Source organism: Physeter macrocephalus, chromosome 12 (genome assembly GCF_002837175.3).
Source record: "Physeter macrocephalus isolate SW-GA chromosome 12, ASM283717v5, whole genome shotgun sequence".
Classification (NCBI taxonomy): domain Eukaryota; kingdom Metazoa; phylum Chordata; class Mammalia; order Artiodactyla; family Physeteridae; genus Physeter; species Physeter macrocephalus.
This window is the reverse complement of record NC_041225.1, coordinates 68,927,257-68,937,050: the sequence shown is the minus strand read 5'-3', so window position 1 is coordinate 68,937,050 and position 9,794 is coordinate 68,927,257.

Genomic DNA, 9,794 nt, shown 5'->3' with positions numbered 1-9,794 from the left:
GAGTCTGTCTTACAGAGTGAAGTAAGTCAGAAAGAGAAAAACAAATACCGTATGCTAACACATATATATGGAATCTAAAAAAAAAAAAATGGTCATGAAGAACCTAGGGGCAAGATGGGAATAAAGATGCGGACCTACTAGAGAATGGACTTGAGGATATGGGGAGGGGGAAGGGTAAGCTGGGACAAAGTCAGAGAGTGGTAGTGTATATATGGCATATATACATTGCCAAATGTAAAATCGATAGCTAGTGGGAAGCAGTCACATAGCACAGGGAGATCAGCTCAGTGCTTTGTGACCAGCTAGAAGGGTGGGATAGGGAGGGTGGGAGGGAGGGAGATGCAAGAGGGAAGAGATATGGGGATATATGTATATGTATAACTGATTCACTTTGTTGTAAAGCAGAAACTAACACACCATTGTAAAGCAATTATACTCCAGTAAAAATGTTAAAAAAAGAAAAATTTGGTCCCCTATTTCTGAAATTCCACAGGATCTTGGTTCCATGCACAGAACAGTGTAATGAGGATCTTGGAAGTCCTACAGGTGTTTAGTGGCTGCTGCCCCTGAAGTGTATAAATGGCGTGAAGACTTTAGCTTTTGGACTAAGAGAAAACGAAGTAAGTTTGACCTTGCAGGTTGCTGACATAAAGTTCCACCTAAGTTCAAGGTTTCAACAGATGTATAAGATAGTGAGAACATTGGTTGTTGCAGATATTGTAGTGAGGTGGAACAAATGCTCTTGAGGGCTGCTTTGTGCCAGATGCTGTGAGGAGAAACTTAAGATCCAGGTGCAGGTATTAGGCACACATATGACCACAGGGGGAGAGGCCATTGGTGGTGCATAGTGATTGCCAAACAAATGCAATGGACATTCAAGGCCGAGGGAGACCAGGGAAAGAGGAGGTCACAGCTGAGCTGGAGAAATCATACAGTGCTTTGGATTAGGAGTTAGGGGGATGTGGGCCTGGAAGCCAGTCCATACCTGCCTCTTATACGGGAACAAGTCACACAGGCTTTACAGAACTCCTGAGTCCTTTTTAGTAAAAAAGAAGTTTGGTCTCAAATGATCTTCAGAATTACTTTATTTTTTCTACCCTTTATAGTTTCATAGTCCCCCTAAAAGTAAGAATTAAATCAAACCTAAGGAATTTAGGATTTCGTTATGAGGATGAAGGCACAACGCATTTCAGGAGCTGGAAATCACATGAGCCAAAGTATGGAAAAGGAGAGTGTAAGGTTCTGGTTTGGGGATACAGAGTGGTTTGTCCTAAATATTATAAATAAAATATCAGAAGACAGATATTAGGATTTGTAAGTACTCAGTACTACATGGTGAAGGACGGGGACAATATAATTGGATTTGGGCTTATAGTGAAAGGTGTTGATTTTGATTTATCCTTTCTTAGCTGTGGTTCACTTGAATCTTTAAAGTTTCTTATTGTGGCCTTTGGTCAATGTCTTGCTTCAAACTTTAGCGAAAAAAGGCACAGTAAAGAATTATTCTGTGATCCTATATTTTTAACACTAAAGGGAATGGGGCTACATCTTTGGTTTCCTATCCTAGAGACCTATAGTCTGTAAATAAGGCATTGCCATCCCCATTAACCAGCTCCATGAGAACCTGTGATAGTTGGGGGCGTGGGCCCCCATCATGAATTTTTTGAGCACATACATTTAGGAAAAATGTATTGATTATACAATATTCAGTGTCACACCAATGTGACAGGTAAACAAAAACTTGTAAATTTTCTCAGAGTCTGAGGGAAATGGAGAGTGACACTCCAGTGTTCTCAAATTTACACAGTTCTACTTTAAGCAAATTAACAGCAGCACTGTTTTAGGGGGTTAACAGCTTTTGTGCAGAAATTATGCCAAGGAGTTTGTTTTGGCTTTGATATGTCATCCTCACAGGATTGTAGTTTTCTTATTAGCTGCCTTTCTATTTCTAAGGCTGTAAGATAGTATTAAAGGGATTATTTTGATTAAAATACTAGATAGTTGCTTTCTACTTACAGTTTTAATCCAGTTTCCTAATGATTCATGTTTGGTATTAAATTCAGTAAGACAATGAGTATTGAATATTTCCATGTTGAAACTAAGAGCATGGCTTTTCTTGCTGTTTGTTCTCACAGAAATATTTCTAAGGATGATTGGAATTGTGTATAAATAATCACACTGTAAATATTTAAGAGTCACTTTCCCCTTTCATAGAAAGGATCTTGTCAATGAAAATGTGATTAGATCCATAGAAGCAATGCTTGGAAAAACATCTCGAGTAAAGAGAATATTATTTCTGTTATACTTCTCAGGAGACGATAAATAAGGAGGGGTAGGAGTTATCATGAGTAATTTGTTACCTCATCATGGAGTAACAAACTAGCTTCCTGTGCTTGCTTGACAATGGAGACAAGTTATCACAGAACAATGCCTAAGGTTTCATATTAACTCATTAACCACTATTATTTTTACTGGAATAATAGACTAGTTTCAGGAGGTTTTGGAGAAAGGTCCACACCGTTTAGGTTGATTACATGCAGTTTTAACCTATACTAATTAGATGCCTCAAAAGTCCTCATTAACATTATCAATGCCCCCTCTTCCAGTCATCCACCCACTTAGCAGCCTGGCAATCTGGAATACACTTGGTTTGTCATGTAAGACATGGTAATCAGAAGATGCATCTAGATGTTGCAGTTAATGGGTATCCAAACCATCTTGAAGCCACTATCCTTGCAGACATATATGGAAATACTATAATACTCAAGTAGCTTCTGTATCACAACACCACCTTCACTGCCTCTCATACTGGGAGATGTTAGTTTTCTACTATTGAGTAGTATGGTTGGGGATGATTTCTGATATTGCCTATGGATATGTGATCTGGTGAATATAATTGAAGCACAAACAGTCATAATCAGTTAGATTTCGGATGTTCAACCAAACAGGGAAAGACTGACAATATGAACTGTGGAGAAAAAGTGAGAAATATATTAGGGATGATGCTTAGGATTATTAGTGGTCCAGGAAACAAGTTTGTTTGTTTGTTTGCTGAGTCTAACATGCTACAGAGGCAGCTAAAAGAAAGATAATAAATAACCTTGGTCAAGACATCTAAAGACACTGTAGAAGTACAGACGTAGGAGGGAACAGACTTGCTCTCTAGTGGTTGTTAATGGGGAGAAATGCATGAAGATGCCTTGACAGATTACTTACTTAATCAATCAGTTTTTAATTGACTGCCTTTCATGTTCTAGGCCACGGTTTAGGCACTAGAAACATTTAATAGAACAAAACAGTTTCTCACCGTGAAATTTACATTCTAGTGAGGATACACAGATGAAAAACAAACAAATAACTGTATAGTTTTTTTCTCTATAGTATAATAAGCACTATGGAGAAAAATGAAGTAGGATAGATGGAATAGGGAGTGACAGGGAGAGAGGGGTTGTACTGCTCTTTTATAAAGCTGGTGGACATTAGGACATCACCTTCCTTTTTGAATAGGAGATATTGCGGCATGTGAATTTTGACAGGAATGATCTAAAAGAGAGGGAATAGAGGGAAATATCATGAGAAGAGTTACTGACTAAGCATGGAATATGGGGTCTAGTAGAAGAGTGGAACCTTGCATTTAGATTGAAGCTGGTGATGATTATAATTGAGATTAGTGGAGAGGTACAGTTATTAGTAGTGCCACGATTCAGCCGCGAGCATAGGTGCTAAGGTTTAGCTCAAGGACAAGTTCACTGGGGAGGAGAAATTCAAGGAATGAGTAACACGGGTATTATTGGATAACTATCTGGTGGATATTGAAATCACCAAAAATTATGACAGGAGGGGTGTTGGAGAGAGTTACAATGAACCAAGGGCTAAACTCTTCAAGGAATAAGCGACATGATCCAGGGGTTTGTAGATGACTGCAACAGTATTTAAATAAGTAAATATAAACCTTTTACCACTTGGAAATGCTTGCTCCTGTCTGATTCTTCTTCCCTGAATAGTAGACTGGGGAGCAGTTCTGGTGTGCATTAGTCCAGTGGGACTATCCTTTATCTGGAACTTCAGAGACATTGAAAACCAGAGGGTATACAAAATTGATAGTTGAATGAGATCAGTTGAATCAATCACCTGGAGAAATGGGTCCAATTGGGTCATCAAAATGAGGCAGTGCTTGGGCAAGGTAGGAGATCTGAGAACCAGGAAGAGGAGAGCATAGAAGAGTGTGAGGGTCAGGTAATTGGAAGGCCACTTGGAGATGGGAAAGGCAGAGCAGGGGTGCAGAAGGTGGTTGTTACATTTGGGCTTTTTAGAGGTCCCTAAAATGAGTGTGACAGAGGTTGTCCAGCTTTACTTACTTAAAGGGCCAAGATCAGAATAGACAACACTCAAGTACCAAAGAATATTGTCTCTCTTGTATAAAGACATTTTTATAATTATGACCACCCTAACCAGTCCGGAACCCCATCTCTCCATTCTGACCATTGCTTCTAAAAGCTTGTGTTTTTATCATTTCATCAGCCTCTTTTATTTGGGCATATTGGCACATGAAAGTTGAAAAGCATTTTTCTTGGATTAAGAATGTTAAATCAGTTTTGCTGGAAGGACTGAGGGTTTTCATTTGAGATTGCCCCACTGGAGGGCATTTGGGAACATCAAGGCAGCATCTGCTTACTACTTCAGGGTGGATCAACATTAATTAATGTAAGTAGGGAAGGGTGGGGTGTAGAGAGGTCCTGTTTACCCCACTGATGCTCTTGGGACTCTAGTGACTGCTGCCATTTGCACTGACATTTAAAATTTTCTCTCCTTTTTCCATCACGTGGCCTGCTTCCCTCAGAGTCTCTTTATGTTCACAGCCTGTGTAAGATTTTCTCCTGTCTAGAAAAAGCTGCTCAAGATGCAGAACCTTGCTTTTCCCATCTTCTCTTTTTACTTCCTGCTGCTGTTCTTGAAAATAATTGCTGTACATAGTCAATCCACAAAACATGAGACTAGGTAGAACCTTTACAGATTCTACACTATAAATTTAAGATTACAATCTCTTCATTTTCACGAATGCCAAAGATGGGGTCTCTGCTTTCCTTTCTTTCGTGTCAAAAGGACTAAATTTAGCTGGTTGATTTACTTTTTTATCATCCAAACATTAATTCTGAAAAGCAAAGAAGCTTTTCCAGGTGGACTTTAAAAAGATAATATATCTAATTCCCTAAAGCCCCAAATCAGAAGTAATAAATACATTAGGGACTTTTTCTGGTAGTGAGGTTTTTTTTTCACATTCCCATTTACCATTTAGTAGATTTCCTCTCTAAATGCAGAAATAAGGTGTGAGAGTATGCACTCATCTGTATTTTCTATTAAGGTAAAACAGGGGTATATCTTCAATGTTATACCATGCTGTGCAGATTATAAATGAACCCTTAGAATTTTGACTTTTTTTATGTTTATTGACATAAACATATTATTTATTTGTTTTCCTTAATTTATGGCTGCTTGTTTGTGAGAGAAATGATTTGATTAGAAATAAAGACCCCTGAAGGTTGTATGTGTGGAGGTAGTAAAATCACTTTTGAGTTGGTGCATTACACAACTCTTGGCATGGCCATAAAGTTATTGTCATTCCTCTCAACTCCTTAGTAAATTTTCCAGTTACTGTTCCAAACTGTTCTCATACATATCCAGCTTTCAGCCTCCCATCATCTCTTAGGTAACCTTGCCTTCTCTTCACTTGGGAGATTTTGAAACCATCTTTGAAACCATGTGGCTGCCTCAGTCTCCTCCTGTAGTAAACTCACTTTATCTTTGAAGGTAAACCACAGTGTTATAACATGGCCATGGTTTTGAGACATTTCTAATTGACTGTTGTCCAAGCTGTTTTTAGGGCCCTTCAGCTGCAGTTGGTGCTTTTGAGGGACGAATGTAAGAAGAATCTTTACAATAAACTTGTTTTATCTAGGTTCCGTTTATATTCAACCAGTGCTTACCATGAAGCATTTTAACATACTTTTCACATTTCTGAGTTTTTAACTTTGATTCACCTTTTCAGGGAGCCTCTAAGGGACACATGGGTGTTGTATTTGCTGATTTCTAGTATGCTTGAGGATGTGGATTATGTTGCAGATTAGAAGTATCTTAACGCCAAGATTTAAAATCAGAGTTTTAAAAGTTCTTTTATAATCTGTATAGCAGGTAGAACATTGAAGATATACAATTAGGAAGGGGATGGGGTGAAATCTTAATGGTATTAACTGGAAATTTAGTTCATAATTGTCCTGGGAGGAAACTACTGATTCATTCATTCATTCATTCCACCAATATTTATTGACCACCTGCTGTGCACCAAGCATTATTTTAGGCACTGGGGATACAGCAGTGAAAAAAAGGGGCAAAAATCCTTGCCCTCAATGAACTCATTCTCCTCAAAAACAAACCACATTTATAAAAATACAGGGTGATAAGTGCAAAGAGAAAGAAGTAAAGGAGGAAAGGAAATACAGTTGTTGGTTTGGAGACTGAAACGTTAGGTTGGCAAGGGAAGGACTCACTCAAGAGGTGATTTTTATGTAAAGACCTGGTGTATGAAGAAGGTAAATAACTTGCTTTTTTTTTTTGAAACTTTTTATTTTATATAGGAGTATAGATGACTAACAATGTCATGATAGTTGCAGGTGAACAGCAAAGCGACCCAGCTATCCATATACATGTATCCATTCTCCTCCAAACTCCCAGTGAAGGCAAATGGAGGAGCAGCACTACCTATGAACACATAAACGGAGACTGGTGCTTTCTTTACTCTGTTTGTTGCTGAGTTAGAGGTGGAAACTAAAGCAGTGGAGTGAGACCTTCCTAGGAGGTCTTGAGCCAGTGGAGCAAGCTGTGTGCTCCAGGTTTGGGTATTTTATGTGTTTGGCTTAGGTAACTGGTGACCTAGGAATTAATGTTGAAGTTGGAAATGACCCCTAGAAACAATCTGGTTCAACCCTCTCACTGTATAATGGAGGAAATAGAATGGGCCCCAAAATGCTTGTTAAGCTGAATTGACAAAAATAATATCCGTGAAGATCCAGCACTAAACCCACATATCTCTTTCGTGATTGACTGTTTATTAACAATACCTCACTTCCTTCCAGTACCACCACTGCCATGGGGGTCATTATGAGCTATTTTAAACTCAGCTCATAAGATGTGGCTGGGAAACTTGGAAAATAATCCCATAATAACCATTTCCCTTCTCTGTCAATTCTCTTCTTTAAAAGTGATGAACGTTGTCATGACATTGACTTCTGAAGACATTGACAACATCACAAAAATCTCTGTAATGGAAGCTGTGCACCTCCAATTTCTTTTTTTTTTTGGAATTTTATTAATTTTTTATACAGCAGGTTCTTATTAGTCATCAATTTTATACACATCAGTGTATACATGTCAATCCCAATCTCCCAATTCATCACACCAACACTCTCACCCCTTGCCGCTTTCCCCTCTTGTGGTCCATATGTTTGTTCTCTACATCTGTGTCTCAATTTCTGCCCTGCAAACCAGTTCATCTGTACCATTTTTCTAGGTTCCAAATATATGCATTAATATACGAATTTGTTTTTTTCTTTCTGACTTACTTCACTCTGTATGACAGTCTCTAGATCCATCCACGGCTTTACAAGTGACCCAATTTCGTTCCTTTTTATGGCTGAGTAATATTCCATTGAATATATGTACCAAATCTTCTTTATCCATTCATCTGTCGATGGGCATTTAGGTTGCTTCCATGACCTGGCTATTGTAAATAGTGGTGCAATGAATATTGGAGTGCATGTGTCTTTTTGAATTATGGTTTTCTCTGGGTGTATGCCCAGTAGTGGGATTGCTGGATCATATGGTAATTCTATTTTTAGTTTTTTAAGGACCCTTCATACTCTTCTCCATAGTGGCTGTATCAATTTACATTCCCACCAACAGTGCAAGAGGGTTCCCTTTTCTCCACACTCTCTCCAGCATTTGTTGTTTGTAGATTTTCTGATGATGCCCATTCTAACTGGTGTGAGGTGATACCTCTTTGTAGTTTTGATTTGTAATTCTCTAATAATTAGTGATGTTGAGCAGCTTTTCCTGTGCTTCTTGGCCATCTGTATGTCTTCTATGGAGAAATGTCTGTTTAGGTCTTCTGCCCATTTTTGGGTTGGGTTGTTTGTTTTTTTAATTTTGAGGTGCAAGAGTTGTTTATATATTTTGGAGATTAATCCTTTGTCCGTTGATTCGTTTGGAAATATTTTCTCCCATTCTCAGGGTTGTCTCTTCATCTTGTTTATGGTTTCCTTTACTGTGCAAAAGCTTTAAAGTTTCATTTGGTCCCATCTGTTTATTTTTGTTTTTATTTCCATTACTCTAGGAGGTGGATCAAAAAAAATCTTGCTGTGATTTATGTCAAAGAATGTTCTTCCTATGTTTCCCTCTAAGAGTTTTATAGTGTCTGGCCTTACATTTAGGTCTCTAATCCGTTTTGAGTTTCTTTTTGTGTATGGTGTTAGGGAGTGATCTAATTTCATTCTTTTACATGTACCTGTCCAGTTTTCCCAGCACCACTCTATTGCCTCCTTTGTCATAGATTAGCTAACCATAGGTGCATGGGTTTATTTCTCAGCTTTCTATTTTGTTCCATTGATCTATATTTCTGTTTTTGTGCCAAACCCATATTGTCTTGATTACTGTAGCTTTGTGGTATAGTTTGAAGTCACGGAGTCTGATTCCTCCAGCTTTGTTTTTTTCCCTCAAGACTGCTTTGGCTATTCGGGGTATTTTGTGTCTCCATATAAATATTAAGATTTTTTGTTCTAGTTCTGTAAAAAATGCCATTGGTAATTTGAAAGTGATAGCATTGAATCTGTAGATTGCTTTGGGTAGTATAGTCATTTTCACAATATTGATTCTTCCAATCCTAGAACATGGTATATCTCTCCATCTGTTGGTATTATCTTTAATTTCTTTCATCAGTGTCTTATAGTTTTCTGCATACTATAAAGTCTTTTGTCTCCCTAGGTAGGTTTATTCCTAGGTATTTTATTCTTTTTGTTGCAATGGTAAATGGGAGTGTTTTGTTAATTTCTCTTTCAGATTTTTTATCATTAGTATATGGCAATGCAAGAGATTTCTGTGCATTAATTTTGTATCCTGCAACTTTACCAAATTCATTGATTAGCTCTAGTAGTTTTCTGGTGGCATCTTTAGGATTCTCTATGTATAGTATCATGTCATCTGCAAACAGTGACAGCTTTACTTCTTCTTTTCCAATTTGTATTCCTTTTATTTCTTTTTCTTCTCTGATTGCTGGGGCTAGGACTTCCAAAACTATGTTGAATAATAGTGGTGAGAGTGCACATCCTTGTTTTGTTCCTGATCTTAGCGGAAATGTTTTCAGGTTTTCATCATTGAGAATGATGTTTCCTGTGGGTTTGTCATATATGGCCTTTATTCTGTTGTGGTAGGTTCCCTCTATGCCCACTTTCTGGAGAGTTTTTTTTATCGTAAATCGGTGTTGAATTTTGTCAGAAGCTTTTTCTGTATCTATTGAGATGATCATATGGTTTTTATTCTTCAATTTGTTAATATGGTGTATCACATTGATTTGCGTATATTGAAGAATCCTTTCATCCCTGGGATAAATCCCACTTGATCATGGTGTATGATCCTGTAATATGTTGTTGGATTCTGTTTGCTATTATTTTGTTGAGGAATTTTGCATCTGTATTCATCAGTGATATTGGTCTGTAATTTTCTTTTTTTGTAGTATCTTTGTCTGG